The 23,856-nt window shown below is 45.1% G+C and overlaps 1 protein-coding gene across 1 annotated transcript in view; it reads right to left on the reverse strand.

The window, feature by feature from the left end:
- The window catches only part of LOC128693161 (putative neural-cadherin 2), a 919,455-nt gene that overhangs the window by 851,700 nt on the left and 43,899 nt on the right, over positions 1 to 23,856 (reverse strand). The gene's annotated exons all lie outside the window — the stretch shown is intronic.

Raw genomic sequence — 23,856 nt, forward strand, 5'->3', positions numbered from 1 at the left:
AAGAATCTAAGATGAATTGGTTATCGTAAAGTCTTTTTTTTCTCTCTCCCTCCCTCCGCAGAACCTGCCAAATTTGTGTCTGAAATTTCTGACGTGATTGCAAAATTCTAGCTCTACTCGGCGAGTTTCTCGCCGGAAGGGTGGAAGGTACGCGTCACGCTTGGCATGCAACGGAGATTTTTTTTTTTACACCAATGATGTGGTAGAATAAATGACGGACTTGTTAGAGAAGCTCGCGGATGAGAAAAGTGGAGTTGTCTAAATTCATAAATGGGGAAACTGCGGCACTTGTATTGTTGAATTAGTGTTGCGGGTTGTGCCAGATGCTTGCCGGATCCGGGTAAAAGACAAGAAGACCACAAGTTATAGGCGTGAATCTGCGTAAGTCTTCATCATAAAAACATTTCTCTTTCCTTGAGAGAAACATTGTTTTAATAAGTTTTTCGGTTTTGTGACCTGTCACTACCATACGCTTGTATGACAGTGGCTTTATGTATGACCTCGAACGGGTCCCTACTTTCCAGATCATTAGCTCTTAACACCCTCGTCTCACTGCTCTGACAGTCCTCTTAACAAAACAGTATGTGTTTGTTCTGACACCGCTGTTAACACAGCAGTATATGGTTGTTCTGACACCACTGTTAACACAGCAGTATGTGGTTGTTCTGACACCACTGTTAACACAGCAGTATGTGCTTGTGTTGACACCACTGTTAACACTGCAGAATGTGGTTGTTCTGACACCACTGTTAACACAGCAGTAAGTGGTTGTTCTGACACCAGTGTTAACACAGCAGTATGTGGTTGTTCTGACACCACTGTTAACACAGTAGTATGTGGTTGTTATGACACCACTGTTAACGCAGTAGAAAGTGGTTATTCTGACACCACTGTTAACACAGCAGTAAGTGGTTGTTATGGCACCACTGTTAACACAGCAGTATGTGCTTGTGTTGACACCACTGTTAACACTGCAGTATGTGGTTATGACACCACTGTTAACACAGCAGTATGTGGTTGTTCTGACACCACTGTTAACACAGCAGTAAGTGGTTGTTCTGACACCGCTGTTAACACAGCAGTATGTGGTTGTTCTGACACCACTGTTAACACAACAGTATGTGGGTGTTCTGAAACCACTGTTAACACAGCAGTAAGTGGTTGTTCTGACACCACTGTTAACACAGCAGTATGTGCTTGTGTTTTCACCACTGTTAACAATGCAGTACGTGGTTGTTATGACACCACTGTTAACACAGCAGTATGTCGTTGTTCTGACACCATTGTTAACACAGCAGTATGTGCTTGTGTTGACACCACTGTTAACACAGCAGTATGTGCTTGTGTTGACACCACTGTTAACACAGAAGTATGCGGTTGTTCTGACACCACTGTTAACACAGCAGTATGTGCTTGTGTTGACACCACTGTTAACACAGCAGTATGCGGTTGTTCTGACACCACTGTTAGCACAGCAGTATGTGCTTGTGTTGACACCACTGTTAACACAGCAGTATACGGTTGTTCTGACACCACTGTTAACACAGCAGTATGTGCTTGTGTTGACACCACTGTTAACACAGCAGTATGTGGTTGTTCTGACACCACTGTTAACACAGCAGTATGTGCTTGTGTTGACACCACTGTTAACACAGCAGTATGTGGTTGTTCTGACACCACTGTTAACACAACAGTATGTGGTTGTTCTGACACTACTGTTAACACAGCAATATGTGGTTGTTCTGACACCACTGTTAACACAGCAGTATGTGGTTGTTCTGACACTACTGTTAACACAGCAATATGTGGTTGTTCTGACACATCTTCTATCTTCCCATTTGTCAATTACTTCTACATGCAGAAACCAGTAATGTCCTCAGCCTCGGGGTCTCCCATTAGTGCCGCGTTAGTTAATATTTACAGAATCCCTGGAAAACAAGCACTTAAATCCTCGTCCCATTGCAAGAACCCCCAGATACTTCGACCTGGTTGGATGGACAGTTAATTTACTGGATCATTAATTCTGTACGTAAGCTGCACACAATTAGTTACGGATATTTTAATCCCTAAAACAAAGATTAAAGTACTTATATTGAGTATATATATATATATATATATATATATATATATATATATATATATATATATATATATATATATATATATATATATATATATATATATATATATAATATATATAATGAGAGAGGCTTTTGGGTGCAAATACTCTTGCTTCGGCTTTCAGGATTGACATGATATACTGATGTCGGATGAAATATATGGAATGAAGTCCCTTCCTTGATAAAGCAAGGAAACAGCTCAAATAAAAAAAAAGAATAAAACATGTTAACAAATAAGGAAGCATTTAGGCACCTCCATTCACTCGTGTTGCATGCAAAGAGTACGTAATCTTTATTTGGAACATGTTAACTCGCTCACATAGGCTGCCTCACCAACCAGCGAACCACATGCTAAGGGTCTAACGATCGGGGCCCCATCGTCAGATTAGTATCTAGGTTCAGACAATCATATGTGGATCTCGCAATTATGAAGGTGAGGTGGATACCACTCACCTTATCACCCTTGTCATTTTCATTCTACCGCTGGTTGAACCACGGTGGTCTGCTCACTTTTGGCTGCTGTTTTGCCTTGATTACAGTGGCGTACACTAATACCTATTGCTGTACATAGTGTATATAGTTTACATACTTCTGTTATACTTCGTGAAGGCTAATATAATTCAAAGTTTTTCTGCTGTGTTTATTTTGCTCCCTTTACACCCAGGATAACAGGCTTTTGAGTACCTGGGTTGTAATAACTCGTCACGTCAAAGATACAATATGATGTGCTCGTTGTTTTCCCTGTGGTAATGCGGATAATGCAGCAGGAGTTTTTCTCGAGGAAATTCCCTAAATATTACAGTACATGTAGGAATACAAAAGTTCGGCAAGTCGTTTACGCCCAAGACATCACTTCGAAATCAACAACAAAAAAGATATATCTTTGGTAAAAAGTCAACATAATTCGACGAAATTATTTCGGAAATAAGTTAACTTAAACAGAGAGCTACAGGACTAGCAACCCTTCAAACGAGGCATGACAACAGTCAAATCACAAGAGACACGTAAGAGACTGAATAAGCTGTACATTGATAAATTAGACACGTGTGCAACACTTGGGTATCTTTAATGAAGAAACGTTTCGTCACACAGTGGCTTCATCAGTCCATACAGAGAGGAAGGGTGAAGAACAGAAGGAGTTTGATGTAATCAGTCCCTCAGCCTTGATACCCAAGTATTGTATATGTGTCTAATGGTTCTCTGAACCATTTATCTAAGCTGTACATTGTAAACCCCGTCCACTTCTTCATTAACTTCAATATTCCAATTACAAAGAAAACTTGAATGTTGACAAACTGCAATGCAAGATAGACAACAGGAAAAATCTTCTCACTGAGAGCAATTAATAAATTGAATGGCAAGTCTTCCGCCAAAACTGTCTTTAATTTTTTCCCCAGAATTTAAAACTCGTCAGTCAAAACAGTGTATGTCTACACGGGATTCTTTTGTCCCCCCCCCCGCAGGCTATTAGAAATGGTAAGAGATAGGGACATGCAACCCACGCAGCCTCCGCCGTCACTCAGACACAAGAAGAGCGGCACAGATGTTGCTTATCTCATCTCAAAAACTATGTGTAACCTTACAACACCGGCTAGACACAAGGGCCGAGACATCAATGCCACCGTCTACACCGTCTACACCTTTAGGTGCCTGTCCAGTGTCTTCAAGAAGGCACTGGACAGGCACCTAAAGTCAGTACCTGACCAACCGGGCTGTGGTTCGTACGTCAGCTTGCGTGCGGCCAGCAGTAACAGCCTGGTTGATCAGACCCTGATCCACCATGAGGCCTGGTCTCAGACCGAGCCGCGGGGGCGCTGACCCCCGAAACCCTCTCCAGGTAAACTCCAGGTAGTATTATTATGATATAATGTAAACTTGTATTATAATATAATGTATACTCTTATTATAATATAACAAACTTATATAAAAACGTTATAAACTTTTCCCATAACTTGCACTGCTGTTGTCAGCTGCTTGTTGCTTGTAGTCTCCCATAATAACTGAAGACTGTTAGTGAAGAGAAAACAAACGTACTTCTTTTACAAACTGCTTTGACCCATAAGGCAGTTCACCGCTTGTAACAAAACAATTATAAACAACCATACTAATACTCGTAAACCAAAGCTATATGACAAAAATATAACTCAAACTACCAAGAATACAGCAAAAATAATTCCCTTACACCTACTTTCATTCGCAACAGCTAAAATAACCTTAAGGTACTGACGTCATGATGATGTTTAAAATTTCCCCGAGGTCCCTACAGCTTCCTCGGTAATGGTAATTAAGCAACTCACTTTACTTACTAGATGCATCTCGGTCACTGTGTGATCTGAGAAAAGTATTCCCTGTTCCAAAACAGCATTTCCTTGTGCCTCAGTACAAGCGACTGGAATAGTGCAGAGTGCGGCATAAGTTGATAATGTAGCTGAATATTAGATCTGAATATTTGGAAGGAATCAGAAGAGGCATTCCCAAGCCATCATGTGAAAATAAATATCCAGACTTCTTCAACAAAAACGTAAACTAATACATACACAGCCCCCCTAACTAATTCAAACCTTCCAAAGAAACCAAAGACAACCATTTCCTAAAATACACAAGCACATTAAGCTTGAAGCAGAAAGGAGAGACAAGGCATGGAAACTCAGCCTCAGGAGGACCACCAAGCACAACCACACACACATCCTCCCTCAACCCCTCCCCAGTCCTCCCAATCAAGCACAACCACACACACATCCTCCCTCAACCCCTCCCCAGTCCTCCCAATCAAGCACAACCACACACACATCCTCCCTCAACCCCTCCCCAGTCCTCCCAATCAAGCACAACCACACACACATCCTCCCTCAACCCCTCCCCAGTCCTCCCAATCAAGCACAACCACACACACATCCTCCCTCAACCCCTCCCCAGTCCTCCCAATCAAGCACAACCACACACACAATCCCCCCTCAACCCCTCCCCAGTCCTCCCAATCAAGCACAATCACACACACAATCCCCCCTCAACCCCTCCCCAGTCCTCCCAATCAAGCACAACCACACACACAATCCCCCCTCAACCCCTCCCCAGTCCTCCCAATCAAGCATAACCACACACACATCCCCCCTCAACCCCTCCCCAGTCCTCCCAATCAAGCATAACCACACACACAATCCCCCCTCAACCCCTCCCCAGTCCTCCCAATCAAGCATAACCACACACACAACCCCCGTCAACCCCTCCCCAGTCCTCCCAATCAAGCATAACCGCACACACAATCCCCCCTCAACCCCTCCCCAGTCCTCCCAATCAAGCATAACCACACACACAACCCCCCTCAACCCCTCCCCAGTCCTCCCAATCAAGCATAACCACACACACAATCCCCCCTCAACCCCCCCCAGTCCTCCCAATCAAGCATAACCACACACACAACCCCCCTCAACCCCTCCCCAGTCCTCCCAATCAAGCATAACCACACACACAATCCCCCCTCAACCCCTCCCCAGTCCTCCCAATCAAGCATAACCACACACACAATCCCCCCTCAACCCCTCCCCAGTCCTCTCAGTCAAGCACAACCACACACACAACCTCCCCTCAACCCCTCCCCAGTCCTCCCAATCAAGCATAACCACACACACAACCCCCCTCAACCCCTCCCCAGTCCTCCCAATCAAGCATAACCACACACACAATCCCCCCTCAACCCCTCCCCAGTCCTCCCAATCAAACACAACCACACACACAACCCCCCTCAACCCCTCCCCAGTCCTCTCAGTCAAGCACAACCACACACATCCTCCCTCAACCCCTCCCCAGTCCTCCCAATCAAGCATAACCACACACACAATCCCCCTCAACCCCTCCCCAGTCCTCCCAATCAAGCACAACCACACACACAATCCCTCCTCAACCCCTCCCCAGTCCTCCCAATCAAGCACAATCACACACACAATCCCTCCTCAACCCCTCCCCAGTCCTCCCAATCAAGCACAACCACACACACAACCTCCCCTCAACCCCTCCCCAGTCCTCCCAATCAAGCACACCCACACACACAATCCCTCCTCAACCCCTCCCCAGTCCTCCCAATCAAGCACAACCACACGCACAATCCCTCCTCAACCCCTCCCCAGTCCTCCCAATCAAGCACAAGCACACACACAATCCCCCCTCAACCCCTCCCCAGTCCTCCCAATCAAGCATAACCACACACACAACCCCCCTCAACCCCTCCCCCGTCCTCCCAATCAAGCATAACCACACACACAATCCCCCCTCAACCCCTCCCCAGTCCTCCCAATCAAACACAATCACACACACAACCCCACTCAACCCCTCCCCAGTCCTCCCAATCAAGCATAACCACACACACAATCCCCCCTCAACCCCTCCCCAGTCCTCCCAATCAAGCACAACCACACACACAATCCCCCCTCAACCCCTCCCCAGTCCTCCCAATCAAGCATAACCACACACACAACCCCCCTCAACCCCTCCTCAGTCCTCCCAATCAAGCATAACCACACACACAATCCCCCCTCAACCCCTCCCCAGTCCTCCCAATCAAACACAACCACACACACAACCCCCCTCAACCCCTCCCCAGTCCTCTCAGTCAAGCACAACCACACACATCCTCCCTCAACCCCTCCCCAGTCCTCCCAATCAAGCATAACCACACACACAATCCCCCTCAACCCCTCCCCAGTCCTCCCAATCAAGCACAACCACACACACAATCCCTCCTCAACCCCTCCCCAGTCCTCCCAATCAAGCACAATCACACACACAATCCCTCCTCAACCCCTCCCCAGTCCTCCCAATCAAGCACAACCACACACACAACCTCCCCTCAACCCCTCCCCAGTCCTCCCAATCAAGCACACCCACACACACAATCCCTCCTCAACCCCTCCCCAGTCCTCCCAATCAAGCACAACCACACGCACAATCCCCCCTCAACCCCTCCCCAGTCCTCCCAATCAAGCACAACCACACACACAATCCCCCCTCAACCCCTCCCCAGTCCTCCCAATCAAGCATAACCACACAAACAACCCCCCTCAACCCCTCCCCAGTCCTCCCAATCAAGCATAACCACACACACAATCCCCCCTCAACCCCTCCCCAGTCCTCCCAATCAAACACAACCACACACACAACCCCCCTCAACCCCTCCCCAGTCCTCTCAGTCAAGCACAACCACACACATCCTCCCTCAACCCCTCCCCAGTCCTCCCAATCAAGCATAACCACACACACAATCCCCCTCAACCCCTCCCCAGTCCTCCCAATCAAGCACAACCACACACACAATCCCTCCTCAACCCCTCCCCAGTCCTCCCAATCAAGCACAATCACACACACAATCCCTCCTCAACTCCTCCCCAGTCCTCCCAATCAAGCACAACCACACACACAACCTCCCCTCAACCCCTCCCCAGTCCTCCCAATCAAGCACACCCACACACACAATCCCTCCTCAACCCCTCCCCAGTCCTCCCAATCAAGCATAACCACACGCACAATCCCTCCTCAACCCCTCCCCAGTCCTCCCAATCAAGCACAACCACACACACAACCCCTCCTCAACCCATCCCAAGTCCTGCCAACCAAGCACAACCACGCACACAACCCCTCCTCAACCCTTCCCCAGTCCTCCCAATCAAGCACAACCACGCACACAACCCCTCCTCAACCCCTCCCAAGTCCTCTCAACCAAGCACAACCACACACACAACCCCTCCTCAACCCCCCAACCCCTCCCAAGTCCTCTCAGCCAAGCACAACCACGCACACAACCCCCCCTTAACCCCTCCCTAGTCCTCCCAACCAAGCACAACCACGCACACAACCCCTCCTCAACCCCTCCCAAGTCCTCCTAACCAAGCACACCCACTCACACAACCCCTCCTCAACCCCTCCTCAACCCCTCCCAAGTCCTCCCAACCAAGCACAACCACGCACACAACCCCCCCTTAACCCCTCCCTAGTCCTCCCAACCAAGCACAACCACGCACACAACCCCTCCTCAACCCCTCCCAAGTCCTGCCAACCAAGCACAACCACGCACACAACCCCCCCTTAACCCCTCCCTAGTCCTCCCAACCAAGCACAACCACGCACACAACCCCCCCTCAACCCCTCCCTAGTCCTCCCAACCAAGCACAACCAAACACACGACACCCCAACCCCTTGCCCCTCCTCCCAACCAAACACAACAACCCAAAAGTTACATTACCAAGTACTCAACATGGCAGGGTTGAATCTGATCATATACGACACTCAGAAACTATCGCTAAATAAGCAGTATTTAAATATTTTACATTTTCTTAAAAAAAATCACAAAGTGGGACCTAGAGAGGCCAAAATTAATGCAAACTTTTCTCTAAGTAAGGCTGACCAGCTTTTAAGAAAGTAGGGTAAGTTCTATATAACTTTAGTAAACTTAACTTAATTTTTTTAACGTTGTACATAAATGGTATACCTGGAGTTTACCTGGAGAGAGTTCCGGGGGTCAACGCCCCCGCGCCCGGTCTGTGACTAGGCCTGACAAGATGCTGTACACTAACTCCAATGCTGAGGGACTGATTATCTCATCTTTTGTATGTAATTCTTCGCATTATGTCCTTGCATTGATAAAACCACTGGCTTTCGAAGCGTCTGCAAATAAAGATACCCTGACGTAGCACATGTGTCTAATTCTATAATTTTTTAACGTTGGACCTGAGGGCACATAGATGCTATAGACACATAAAAGAACGTTAAATTGATTTAACCTCGGATAGCCACACATAAAGTCAAACACCATGACTTATTTCTGATCAGAAGAGACATTCTCTAATTATTTCACAAAAACCTATTTTATTAATAAAATTCCCACCTGATAACTTACACGATCTAACATCAAGAGATTATTATCCTTCACGACAACACATCAACACTACAAGTTTAAAGTTGACCATATGATGCATTTTCCAGTTATTGCACAGAATCTAGATATATTTTGCAGTTATTGCACAGAATTCGACAAAATTTGTTTGCACAGCCTACACCTGTGGAGAAGATAAATCCGAATACTTGGATCAAGAGCCCCTCGCCAGCATCAAGACAAAATAATGCAATAATATAAAATAATACTATGCCATTTTGAGATTATCGGCGTTTACATACTATTTTAAGTAAAAATGCCACAATAAAAATAGAACACAATACCTGAGCGCTTTCATGTGCTTACAAACATCTTCAGAGGATTGTGTGTAAACACATGCATACTTGTGCATGTGTATTCATATGTTTATGCATATTTTTGCATATACGTATAGTATGCACATCACCACTACTAATATCACCACTGCCATCACTATAACTGTCACCATCACCACCACACCACCACTATCATCATCCTCACCACCATCACCAACACATCACCACTATCACCCTCATCACCACCATCACCACCACACCACCACACCACCACACCATCACTATCACCATCCTCTCCAGCATCACCACCACATCACCACTATCACTGTCCTCACCACCATCACCACTACACCACCAGTATCACCATCATCACCACCACATCACCACTATCACCATCCTCACCACCATCGCCACCACATCACCACTATCACCATCATCACCACCATCACCACCACACCACCACTATCACCACCCTCACCACCACCACTACACCACCACTATCACCATCATCACCACACCACCACTATCACCATCATCACCACCATCATCACCACACCACCACTATCACCATCATCGCCACTACACCATCACTATTATCATCCTCACCACCATTACTACCATCATCAGGTGCCTGTGTACGTGAATCTGTAACCAGTAATAATATACAATAAGTAAATCACTCGACAGTTCCTGAAATTGTGATACCGATCAAAAGAGGATCTTTAAAGCAATCTCATGGAAATCAATTTCGAGAATGGGCTGTAATATTGAGCAAAAAGCAACCTGCACATAGCAATTGCTTTACGAACCTCCACCTGGTAATAGTTAACCAATGTTTGAAATTTGAAGCAGATTTAATAAGGCCTTCTGAAGTAATAAATGAAATCCTTGGATGGTACGGGAAAACAGCAGCTAACAAATGGACGGCTCAGGCATCATGCCGTGTAGTGTTTAAGGGTTCAGTGAACTCAGTAAAACTTAAAACACTATAAAAACTCCAATTTTCAATGTTTTTGCTTTTGCAGTTGTATTAGTTTTAGCATTCTCAACAATCCTGTAGTGGTTTTGTGTTTTTAAGATAGTCCAATGCGTTGAAAAATTTTTAAATTTCAAGTTTTGAAAAAATATTGTATTGATAAATTTGTTCACACACAAACTAAATGGATACTATCATGTCCATAAGATACATCAACCATTAAATGCTAAAACCTTTCAGGAGAGGTAGACGCATATATTTTGATCGTGATTACTAAACAGGAATCAAAATATTAATGTTTTACGTATGAAATAGCTAAATCTCATGCACCAACACACTAGACTTTTACTTTCATTTTCGTCAAACTAAGAAGCAACTTTTTTTGAATGTCTGAAACTATGCCACTGAGGCTTTTGCAAGTTATCCGAGTCATTCCAGGATGCTGGGTATGTGGTCAATAACAGCTGTACATGCCATTTGTTCCTAGAATTTAGTCCTTGCTACTATACACAAGCATTCAGAATTTGAACTCGATTGGACGAGAGGTTCTCGAGTAATGAGCGCCCTACGGATTTAGCGCTCCCCAGTGATAATAATACTCGAATAATGAGCGAAAGAAAATCGAAAAGTTGGAGGAGAAAAAAAAATCAGGCAACCTTTTCAAAGTTCGTCTTCAGGGATGACTAATTAATACATTTTTCTCTTATAATACTTATTATCTTTATTTGCCCTATATTTAAGTTGCATTATGTATAATTTATTCTTATTTTTCCTCTGCATTTTTATCCAGATTTGTCGCTTTTAGTCTTCTCATTTTCCCGCTATATGCTTTTTGTTAGTTATTCTGTTACATATCTGCACGCGTCGCTGGTTTCTCTCGGGAAAGAGAGACAGTGTCATATGTCGAACATCAGGAGACACGTCGTTGTTCGTATTACTCAGGAAACAGACATCATGTTAAGTGTGAGCAGAGGACGCTCAGCATCGTTTGTATTACTCGGAAAAAAGAAACCTTGTTAGCATTACGCAGGAGACAACATTGTTAGCGTTTTCCGGGAGACAGCATGCTAATACCCTGACGACAATGTTGCATGTGACTAGAAGGTAAACGATACTGGACACTCACAATACTTCCCATGAGTCCTGTAGTTGTCTGCTAGCTGAGGTATGGATGGTCATCTGGTGGCTTTATGTGACTCTAACTGGACTGATGTTTGCCGGGAGATGCTGTGGCGACTGACCGTGTCAAAGGACCTTGGACACCTGGATACAGTACCTGGAGTGTGTCAATAGCCTCAACTAACTGTATTCACTTCAACCACCAGCTGGGACACTCCAGTGAGACCTCAGTCCTCTGGTGTTGGTTATTATTCTCTCATTTTGATACGCTGTCTTGTTGTGAATCCGTGTGCATTATATACGGTGTATATAATTGGTGGTGGGTTGAACAACACAAGTAATTACTGTACGATTTTGCCCTCCTTCAGGGATTTGTGGTATTTCTGGCTGCTGACTACTATAGCACAACCCAGCATTGCAACCCTGCAACACAGAACACTGGAGATCGTGAAAGAGGTACTTGTCCACATTGTCAGTGTTGTACCTTCCTAGTTGAAAATCTTGTGTTGTTACTGTGAAACAGTGAATCTTTTATTTTGTCTAGTCTCTTGTTTCAATAGTATTGGCGTATTGCACGGGCTATTTGGAAAGCTAATAGGTGAAGACTAACAGCTTAGAGCTTCGTGGACTCAGACGCAAACGATTATTTTCCGATTCTAAGACTACTGTGGAAGGGGTTAAGTTTCTTCTCTGTATGGCAGCAAGCAAGGTACCCGTAGTCGTTCCCGCAAATGTGCTCCGGGAGAACTCACGGGTGAGGTCGTACCAAGAGTGAGTGCAGGATTTATTAGCAATATGTTTGTCATTTAATTTAACAAAGATTAATTTTGAAACTTCAAGGCAAAGGCAGGCTCTAGCCTCTGAATAATATAAGAGAGAGGAGAGGAGAGAGTTACGTACTAAATATGGTGAACGGTTCAACTTACAGAAGTTCTAGTCACGGTACTGTGCCTTTTTATTATTTCTCCGTGTCATTCACACTACGGTTTTCTGAAGACGAGCTTGGGGATTTTTCTGAAGTGTTAGAAAACGAGACTTCAGCTTTAATGTGGCCAAAACAACATTCAGCAAGAGTAGTTCGTACAGCATTACATGGTAAAGCACAAGATGTGCTTCAATGTCAGATGATTTAAATTATAATGTAGTCAAACAGGCTATGTTAGGGTCCTCAGAAGGTGGTGCAGAAACTCTCCCCAGCTGCCTGCAATGATCTGTGGATAAGATAACTGGCGCTAAAGTGTATATCAACCAGGTAAAGTTTTTCCACTCAAATTCGCAGTTGCCAATAAATGCCATACTTCCTAATGTTTCCACAGAGCGTCATAGCTGAGATGTATATTTCAGAGCAAGTCAGTAGTATAGAGATGTGACTTATAAAATTCTGATATCCTTCAGAAGTCTCCACAATGCATGAGTGACATCACCCACGCTCAGGCTCTGTATATTCTAGCAATGCTAGATAAGCGTAATACTTTATACTTTAACCTTCCTCAAATATGCACCGTAGTTGTGCATGACATCAAGGTAGGTGGTGGTACACCTATCAGTACACCTATCAGATTTTTTTATCTCCTTACAGAGCTCACCATGTGAAGTTACAGATAATGCAGGAAAATTTCAGTTTTTACCTGAAAATGGACAGATAGAAGAATTTTCTAGTCCACAGATCTCCCTGCATCTCGGACAATAAACCGGATGGGTAGGGCGAGGAAATGTACAGACTACAGGCAGGTCAGTAAGATAACACCAGATATTCATCTGCCAGTAAAGATGATGTGTGACTAGGCTAAACTCGCTTAAGACTTACTATTTCAAATAACTTTAGGTCAAAGGGACATGGGAAATCTCAGCATATGTTGTATCAGGGGGCCATTGATTGTGTGTATTCCCATTTGGGATTCGTAATGCTCCAACACTATTTCAGTTCATGCGCTGGTAGCCGGTAAGGTCTGCAACATGTGAAAGATAGCATTGTTAGTATTACCCAGGAGACAACATTGTTAACATCTCCGAGGAGACACAAGTGTTGTTAGCATCGCCCATAAGACGGACAAGAGCATTCGGCATACTGGAGCATTATGGTCCTGTAATGAATGCGTTTGGGTAAGATATTGGTTCACTAATGAAAATGCCAAGCCATTGCTTGACCGAAACTTGTGATTCGATTGTCAAATTTCTTATGCATTATAAAGCTGAAGAAAGAGCTTATGAATAACTTCGCTAATTAAGATTCGAGTTTTGTATTTCACTAAACTTTACATCTTCAGAAGAAAAAATTTAAATTTAAGAAATTGTAAACGGAAAAAAATTATTAGATCCAAATTATGTATTGCAGAAATAAGCTTTTATTAGGACAACGTTTCGCTCTGTGTATGATTTAATAAAGTTCTACACGGAGCAAAACGTTGCCGCAAAGAAAGCTTGCTCTGCAACCTTTGTCTGTTCATCACAAATTTATAATTGTTTCATCTTGACCCTGGTTGGCTAACTGCCCGTGACTTCATTCTGTCATGGCGCCCACGGAGGGTGTCTTTTATTCTCACATTGGCTGTAAATCTTCTTCCATGTTGCTACAGATTAAAGAAAGCCGAGTCTTGGTTATTATTTTGCTGTTTTCTGCATCTGACGATAAATCAAAAGTTGAGAAGTTCTCGCTCGGACGTGTGGTGATATTTTATCCAAAGGCACCATATTATATCGCCAAGACGTATTGCATCTCTTGTCAAATCAGTGAGCTTCAGGCAGTAGAGGTGGTGGACTGTTCGTCAGGAAAAGGGAATGCGTCTCAGGGTACGGGGTCTTTTTTTCTTGATTCTACGGTACTCTCCCGGCCCGGGTCTTTTCCAGATGGTGACCCGGCCTTGGCTCCCTGTCGTGGGAGTGTCTGAGACCTATGTCTCCCATGGAAAGGGGTACAAGTACCTTCTCATTGTCTGGGACCAACTGTCCTCAGGCCTAGCCCCATTCCCCGCCTTCACGGAACTCGTAGGGAGAAGCTAGGCCTCTGGTCTACCATCTTTTTCGCCCTAGGAGGGATCGTGGAAGTCTGCTTGTGATTTTTGGGGGAGATCTTCGTCTTCTTGTTGATTCCCCGGAACTCACCCGACCTGGGCCTTTTCCAAGTGGTGGCCCGGCCTTGGCTCCCTTTCGCGGGAGTAACTCAGACCAAAGTCTGCCATGGGAGGAGGCACAAGTACCGCCTCATCGTTGGGACCAAGTGTCCCCAGGCCTAGCCACATTCCACGCCCGCTCTGGCTCAAGCACCTACCCTGCTCTAGAAGGCTGGGCATAGCGTCGATTGAGGGGGGGAATCTTATTATTATTATTATTATTATTATTATTATTATTATTATTATTATTATTATTAAAGATTCGCCGGTATTCTCCCGGCCCGGGCCTTTTCCAAGTGGTGGCACGGCCTTGGCTCCTTCTTTAGGAAGTGTCTGAGACCTAAGTCTCCCATGGGAGGAGGCACAAGTACCTCATCATCTTTGGGACCAACTGTCCCCAGGCCTAGCCACAAGCTAGGCCTCTCTGGTCTGCCATCCCCGCCCCAAGGGGGCAAATGGGAATGACAGTCTTATGAGCTAAAGGCGCCGGCTCAGGCACCTACCCTGCCCTAGAAGAGTTAGGCATGGTGTCGATGGGGGGAATCTTTTTTTTTTTTTTTTTTTTATTCGCCGGTATTCTCCCGGCCCGGGTCTTTTCCAAGTAGTGGTGACCCTGCCTTGGCTCCCTATCTGGGGAGTGTCTCGAGACTTAAGTCTCCCATGGGAGGAGGTACAAGTACCTCCTCATCTTTGGGACCAAGTGTCCCCAGGCCTAGCCACATTCCCCGCCCTCACGGGGCTCGTAGGAAGAAGCTAGGCCTCTGGTCTGCCATCTACCCCGCCTCAAAGGGGCTCGTGGGGATGGCAGTCTTATGAGCTGCAAATGGTAGCAAGCTCAGACCATTGGGGGGAATCTTATTTTTATTATTATTAAAGATTCGCCGGTATTCTCCCGGCCCGGGCTTTTCCCAAGTGGTGGCCCGGCTTTGGCTCCCTCTTTATCTTTAAGGAGTGTCTGAGACCTAAGTCTCCCATGGGAGGAGGCACAAGTACCTCCTCATCTTTGGGACCAACTGTCCCCAGGCCTAGCCACAAGCTAGGCCTCTCTGGTCTGCCATCCCCGCCCCAAGGGGGCTAATGGGAATGACAGTCTTATGAGCTAAAGGCTCGGTTAGTTAGTTAAAGATTAGCCGGTATTCTCCCGGCCCGGGCCTTGTCCAAGTGGTGGCCCGGCCTTGGCTCCCTCTTTAGGGAGTGTCTGAGACCTAAGTCTCCCATGGGAGGAGGTACAAGCACCTCCTCATCTTTGGGACCAACTGTCCCCAGGCCTAGCCACAAGCTAGGCCTCTCTGGTCTGCCATCCCCGCCCCAAGGGGGCTAATGGGAATGACAGTCTTATGAGCTAAAGGCTCGGGCTCAGGCACCTACCCTACCCTAGAAGGGTTAGGCATGGTGTCGATCTAAAGGCTCGGGCTCAGGCACCTGTCAAATGATGTGAAGGTAAACAGTTCCATTAGAATGTTTAAATTACAACAGAATTATGTAAATACGAGAGAGCTACTCTAAAATATTAAACCTCCCTCAAAGGAAAACAGTAAAATTTAGTTGAGCAAGTTTTCGCTAAGTCACTCATTTATTTTACGACGAAAACTAATGCAGCCACTTAACCTAACGTAAGAAAAAGAATAAAATAAAATAATTTACCAAACTTATCTAAGAATTTCCATAACTATAGTTCACCCCCTTTTCCTGAGGAGAGGAACAGGCGAACTTCCAAGTGCTTCAGATGAGCCAGTCCCAGGGAAGGTTCCTTGATGTTGGTGAGGGGCTCTTGATTTAGGGAATTGGATCTGTGCTCCAGTTCCCCGAATTAAGCCTGAATGCCTTCCACATTCCTCCTCCCCCCAGGCGCTGTATAATCCTACAGGTTTAGCGCTTCCCCTTGATTATAATAATAATAATTCAGATGAGCCAGTCCCAGGGCGCTGAGGACAACGAAGTTATGAAAAAGGAATCATGGTGATTCCAGTGTAACGACACCATGCGAGGTGAATTATATTACCGCCTCTAACATTCAGATAAAAATTCACAGATAAGCATCTAAATACAAACAGCTGGCTCCTGCACGGGCGGAATTCAGCTCTAATGAAATCTCTCTGAGATTAATCTCAGCGGAGTCGACTTGTAGAACAAACGTTAACTGGCTTGATATTTGACTGAAACAAAATTCGACTAATAAAACCCAGGCACTGTATGGCTCCTATGTGTTTAACGCTCCTCTGTGATTATAATAATAATAATAATAATAATAATAATAATAATAATAATAATAATAATAATAATAATTAATAATAATAATAATAATAATAATAATAATAATAATAATTGCTTAAAATTATTTCAGGTTGAAATTCTCGGAAAAAACAATATCCTGACCTGACATGCGCAAGAATCATCGTAGCGCGTCGTGACCTCAACAGCGACCATCCTGATTCCCCAAGATAGGGTGACACAAAGAGGGAAACACATTTACCATGATTCGTTTAATAGTTCTCTTACCTGTACTCACCTATTTGTGGTTGCAGGGGTCGAGTCCTAGCTCCTGGCCCCGCCTCTTCACCGGTTGCTACTAGGCCCTCTCTCTCCCCGCTCCATGAGCTTTATCAAACCTCGTCTTAAAACTGTGTATGGTTCCTGCCTCCACTACGTCATTTTCTAGGCTATTCCACTGCCTTACAACTCTATGACTGAAGAAATACTTCCTACTATCTCTCTGACTCATTTGTGTCTTCAACTTCCAATTGTGGCCTCTTGTTTCTGTGTCCCCTCCCTGGAACATCCTGTCCTTGTCCACCTTGTCTATTCCACGCAGTATTTTATATGTCGTTATCATGTCTCCCCTGACCCTCCTGTCCTCCAGTGTCGTCAGGCCGATTTCCCTTAATCTTTCTTCATAGGACATTCCCCTTAGCTCTGGAACTAACCTTGTTGCAAACCTTTGTACTTTCTCTAGTTTCTTGACGTGCTTTATCAAGTGCGGGTTCCAAACAGGTGCTGCATACTCCAGTATGGGCCTGACATACACGGTGTACAGTGTCTTGAATGATTCCTTACTAAGGTATCGGAATGCTGTTCTCAGGTTTGCCAGGCGCCCATATGCTGCAGCAGTTATCTGATTGATGTGTGCTTCCGGAGACATGCTCGGTGTTATACTCACCCCAAGATCTTTCTCCTTGAGTGAGGTTTGCAGTCTTTGGCCACCTAGCCTATACTCTGTCTGTGGTCTTCTGTGCCCTTCCCCTATCTTCATGACTTTGCATTTGGCAGGATTAAATTCGAGAAGCCATTTGCTGGACCAGGTGTCCAGTCTGTCCAGGTCTCTTTGAAGTCCTGCCTGGTCCTCATCAGATTTAATTCTCCTCATTAACTTCACATCATCTGCAAACAGGGACACTTCTGAGTCTAACCCTTCCGTCATGTCGTTCACATATACCAAAAATAGCACTGGTCCTAGGACCGACCCCTGTGGGACCCCGCTCGTCACAGGTGCCCACTGTGATACATCATTACGTACCATGACTCGTTGTTGCCTCCCTGTCAGGTATTCTCTGATCCATTGCAGTGCCCTTCCTGTTATATGCGCCTGATGCTCTAGCTTCTGCACTAATCTCTTGTGAGGAACTGTGTCAAAGGCCTTCTTGCAGTCCAAGAAGATGCAATCAACCCACCCCTCTCTCTCTTGTCTTACTTCTGTTATTTTATCATAAAACTCCAGAAGGTTTGTGACACAGGATTTGCCTTCCGTGAATCCGTGCTGGTTGGCATTTATACTCCTGTTCCGTTCCAGGTGCTCCACCACTCTCCTCCTGATAATCTTCTCCATAATTTTGCATACTATACACGTCAATGACACAGGTCTATAGTTTAGTGCCTCTTTTCTGTCTCCTTTTTTGAAAATGGGAACTACATTTGCCGTCTTCCATACCTCAGGTAGTTGCCCAGTTTCCAGGGATGTGTTGAAGATTGTGGTAAGTGGTACGCACAACATATCTGCTCCCTCTCTAAGGACCCACGGAGAGATGTTGTCCGGTCCCATTGCCTTTGAGGTATCGATGTCCCTTAGCAGTTTCTTCACCTCCTCCTCATCTGTATGTATGTCGTCCAACACTTGTTGGTGTATTCCTTGCTGGTGTCCCCATCTGGTCTGTCCCCCCAGAGTCCTTCCTGTCTCTACTGTAAATACTTCCTTAAATCTCATGTTGAGCTCCTCACATACCTCTTGATCGTTTCTTGTGAGTTCTCCACCTTCTTTCCTCAGCCTTATCACCTGGTCCTTGACTGTTGTCTTCCTCCTAATGTGGCTATACAGCAGTTTCGGGTCAGATTTGACTTTCGATGCTATGTCGTTTTCATACTGTCGCTGGGCCTCCCTCCTTATCTGCCCATACTCGTTTCTGGCTCTTCTACTAATCTCCTTGTTTTCCTGGGTCCTATGCCTCCTGTACCTTTTCCATTCTCTGTTGCACTTAGTTTTTGCCTCCCTACACCTTCGGGTAAACCAAGGACTCGTTTTGGTCTTCCTATTATTTCTGTTTCCCTTGGGAACAAAACTGTGTGTGTGTGTGTGTGTGTGTGTGTGTGTGTGTGTGTGTGTGTGTGTGTGTGTGTGTGTGTATGTGTGTGTGTGTAGACTGCTTAGACCCATTTCTGTTGCTGAGTAACTTGCTACTGATCAAACTGTCTAAATGATCCCTTATATCCTGGCGGCTTCATAACTTACTTATCTCTTAGACTTACTAAGTAGTTACTGTGGCATGCTGCCTTATTAGTTCTATTTCTGATCGCTTCTAGTGGCTTTCTGGCTTATTAGGTCCATTCGTTTAAAGCCGTCTCCCTCCCCTTCCTCCCCCCCCAACATCGATATATCAATGTATCCAAGATGCCGAAGTCCTCACTCTTTTCAGCGGATTCGATAACTCCATTTGCCGGGTGTCGAAGACCGACCGAAGTCACGCATCGTTATTGGGGCTGCTGCATGCTTGAAGAATCGTCCCTGGTCGTGTTCGAAAGTCTATTGATATTAAGAAAGCCTATTTTCTGTTATAAAAATAATATAGTGAAGTCCAAATCACTTGTTAACGCTAAGTGAGTCTCCTCAAACACAAGATCCTGTGACATTACGTTGACAGAGAACGTATAGTTCCTGAGAAACGAGGGGCAATTGAATTTTGTCCGTTGCCTTAAAGAAGCGTCACTTCTACAGTGTAAAATTTCGAGATGTCCGGAAAGATGTTTGTTACACTGAAGAGAGTGTAACACCTTAAAAAGCACTCCGTTAGTGAGTGGTCTCTGACTGAGGGACCAGGAGAGCGTTTTCAAGAGGCAGGTTGGAGGCTCACACAGTGCCAAAGAATGCTTTCTCACGTGGTGAGGGGCTCTTGATCTAGGGAATTGTATCTGTGCTCCGGTTCCCTGAATTGAGCCTGAATACCTTCCACCCCCCCCCCCCCCGTCATGCGCTGTATAATCCTACGGGTTTAGGGCTCCTCCGTGATTATAATATAATCACGTATCATTCGAAACAGCCAGGTTAAAAAAATATTTAGGTATTTAAATATTCAACTCTCTCTCTCTCTCTCTCTCTCTCTCTCTCTCTCTCTCTCTCTCTCTCTCTCTCTCTCTCTCTCTCTCTCTCTCTCTCTCTCTCTCTCTCTCTCTCTCTCTCTTATTATTTGTAAGGTTTCCACAGCAGTGTAAACAAAGACGACAAGGCGAAAGTCATGCCTGTGTTTGAACTCTTACCAAAGTAGTCAAAGACATAGAAGTAAAGACGAGAAACCTTCATCGGGACAACGTTTTTCTCAGAAGAGAGCTTTATCAAGTCATGATTGAGGTCTAACAGAGTTAAACGTTGTCCCTCCCCATAGTAGCGTGTTCAGCATTATTATTATAATCAAGAGGAAGCGCTAAACCTACTAGGGTCATACAGCGCTAAAGCGTGCTCAGCAACCTGTGTCATCAATGTCTTGGAAAGTACGACATTCATAACCAGAGTTACAACAGCAAAGGAGAAAGAATCTAGACCTCACCACTCCAATTAAACTTTGGTCTCTCTTCATGGCAGTTTTTACGTCCCCAACCTTCTTTTGAGCTCTTACTTGAAATACTTTCAGATTTATGGTTGTGATGGCTTTCAAAAATAATGCATTACTCTTGGAGATATATTTCCCTGATTTCACCCTCCCCTCCTCCCCTCTGCATATGATATATCCTTTCACTTTCACGCAACGATATATTCCTTTTTCCTCTTATCACTTTTCCTTTTTCTTCCACTTTCTCCATGCCTCTCTCCCTCTTTTATTCCCTCTACCCCCTCTAGATTTCCCTTCCTCCTCTAATGTATGACAGTCCATGTTGTAGATAGACGTAGACGAGTCTTATCAGTAGATATCCTCGGTGTGGACTTCCAAATCTTGTTATCTCTTTCCCACATAGTCCTTACTTCCTTCCTTCCTTCCTTCCTTCCTCCCTCTCTCCTCCTCCACCCCTCCTTCCATTCCTCCCTCCACCTCATTCCATTCCTCTATCTTCTAAAACATCTCAGACTCCCTCCCTTCACTGTAGATCATTTCTTTCACTAATAATCAACTAAAGGTGAAAATTGTAACGCAGACTCTGGCAGATGATATATGTAAAGAGATTTGTCAGCCGGCTGACACACGCTCAGGCAGACTAACTTATTGAGAGAGGGGAAGAGAAAGGGAGAAAGAGAGAGAGAGAGAGAGAGAGAGAGAGAGAGAGAGAGAGAGAGAGAGAGAGAGAGAGAGAGAGAGAGAGAGAGAGAGAGAGAGGGAGGAGAAAGTGGGTGGAAGGAGAGGGACTGGTAGAATTAAGTTATGAAAGGAAAGTTAAAAAAATTGATACATCCGCAGTGTGCTGCTATCCAATTCTGTATGATAGTTTTACGTAGTGGAAACAAAAGCTTTGTTTCCCATGTTAAGAGAGGAAAGAGTGAAGGTGAGTAATAATATTAATAATAATAATAATAATAATAATAATAATAATAATAATAATAATAATAATAATGGATGCAAAGAGGGGGAATGTATGAGGGAATAGTTATACCAACGCTCTTCTTATATGGGTGTGAAGCATGGGTGGTGAATGTTGCAACAAGGAGAAGGCTGGAGGCAGTGGAGATGACATGCCTGAGGGCAATGTGTGGTGTGAATATAATGCAGAGAATCTGTAGTTTGAAGATTAGGAAGAGGTGCAGGATTACCAAAACTATTATCCAGAAGGCTCAGGAGGAGTTGTTGAGGTGGTTCGGACGTGTAGAGAGGCTGGAACAAAATAGAATGGCATCGAGAGTGTATAAATCTCTAGTGGAGAGAAGGCGGGGTAGAGGTCGGCCTAGAAAAGTTTGGGTGGAGGGGGTAAAGGAGGATTTTTATGCGAGGGGCTTGAACTTCCAGCAAGTATGCATGAGCATGTTAGGAGCGAACGGAGACAAATGGCTTTTAGGACTTGACGTGCTGTTGGAGTGTGAGTAAGGTAACATTTATGAAGGGATTCAGGGAAACCGGCAGGCCGGACTTGAGTCCTGAAGATGGGAAGTACAGTGTCTGCACTCTGAAGGAGGGGTGTTAATGTTGCAGTTTTATAATTGTAGTGTACGGAAGACAGTGATAGAGTAAATGATGGTGAAAATTGTTCTTTTTCGGGCCACCCTGCCTTGGTGGAAAACGGCCGATGTGTTAATAAAAAATAAAATAATTAATAATAATAATAATAATAATTTTTATTTCTACAAGTACATGATACAACCTTTACAGACCTTTATGACAACGTAAGTTAATTTTGTCCCCCAGGATGCGACCCACACCAGCCGGCTAACACCCAGGCACCTACTTACTTCTAGGTGAACAGGGATAGCAGATGTCTTAAGAGTGAGAGGAAATATCTGTGGGTGAGCGTGGGCGGCTCTAGCTAGGATGAGGGGATAAAGGGTATCGTATGACTGACGGCACGATACAGTATGATGCCTATCTGACACAGCATCACCGTGGTATCTCAGAACCGGAGACGTCTTTCTCAACTCTGCTAAACAACATTTCACTGCGGCCTGCTTCCACGGTGTCCCGTGGCCTGGTGGCTAAAGCTCTCGCTTTACACGGCTAGGATCCGGGTTCGATACCCAGCGAGGGTAGAAACATTGGGCATGTTTCTTTGCACAGGTTGTCTATGTTCCCCCTCAGTAAAATGGGTACCTGGTAATTACTTGACTGATGTGGGTCGCATCCTTGGACAAAACTGACTTAATTTGCCCGAAATGCTCTGCATAACAAGGGGCTTTCTATATAGTACTACGTCCTTGATGTCAGCTAGGCCTGTACACCTAGTCCCCTCAAGGAAGGTTCCTTGATGTTGGTGAGGGGCTCTTGATTTAGGGAATTGGATCTGTGCTCCAGTTTCCCAAATTAAGCCTGAATGCCTTCCACATCCCCCCCCCCAGGCGCTGTATAATCCTCTGGGTTTAGCGCTTCCCCCTTGATTATAATAATAATAATAATGTACACCTAGTACATGTACTTGTAGAAATAAAGATATTATATTATTATAGTGGGCCGCGCTCACCTGTAACGTCACCTCCAGCTGCTTCACCGCCACACTTCTTCTTAGTATATAAGGTCTGATTTAGGTTTAAGGGACTAACTCCTACTATGGGTGACGGACTGATCACCTCAACACTACTGCTATTTTCTGCACTGTTGTCTTCGACTGAAGAAGGCTGTTGCATAGGGGAAACATTTCGGCAACAAAGCTACCCAAGTGTTGCAAATATGTCATATTCATCATAACTAGGTGGGGGTAAGAGACACTAGATGGGGGTGGGGGTGAGACACAATTCGTTCTGTTCATCCCCAGGTCGTTCTGATCCTCTCCCAGGTCGCTCTGTTCATCCTCAGGTCATTTCTGGCTATGCTAAGTTAATTTTGTTTATCCCCAGCTCTCTCTTTCTTTCTCTCTCTCTATCCTCATTTCCCCCGACAACAAATGCGACTGGCCCAGCAGTTACCGTGTTTGGTCAGCCACTCAGTAGTCCCCAAGGTCGACTCTTCGTGATTAGGGAAAATTTCCAGATTGGCTTCAGCAAGTTTTCAGTATTTCAGGCAGCCCCTCGCGGCTCGAGGATCCCCAACCAGATTCACTAGTTTCGATTCTGCTGGCTTGGAATAAATCCCCAACCGGGTTCATTAGTTTCGATTCTGCTGGCTTGGAATAAATCCTCAACCGGGCTCATTAGTTTCGGTTCTGTAGGCCTGGAATAAATCCTCAACCGGACAGCACCAGGTAATATCAGATAGTGTCACGCAGTATCGGTCATTACCAG

The sequence above is a fragment of the Cherax quadricarinatus genome, chromosome 28 (assembly GCF_038502225.1).
Source record: "Cherax quadricarinatus isolate ZL_2023a chromosome 28, ASM3850222v1, whole genome shotgun sequence".
Taxonomy (NCBI): domain Eukaryota; kingdom Metazoa; phylum Arthropoda; class Malacostraca; order Decapoda; family Parastacidae; genus Cherax; species Cherax quadricarinatus.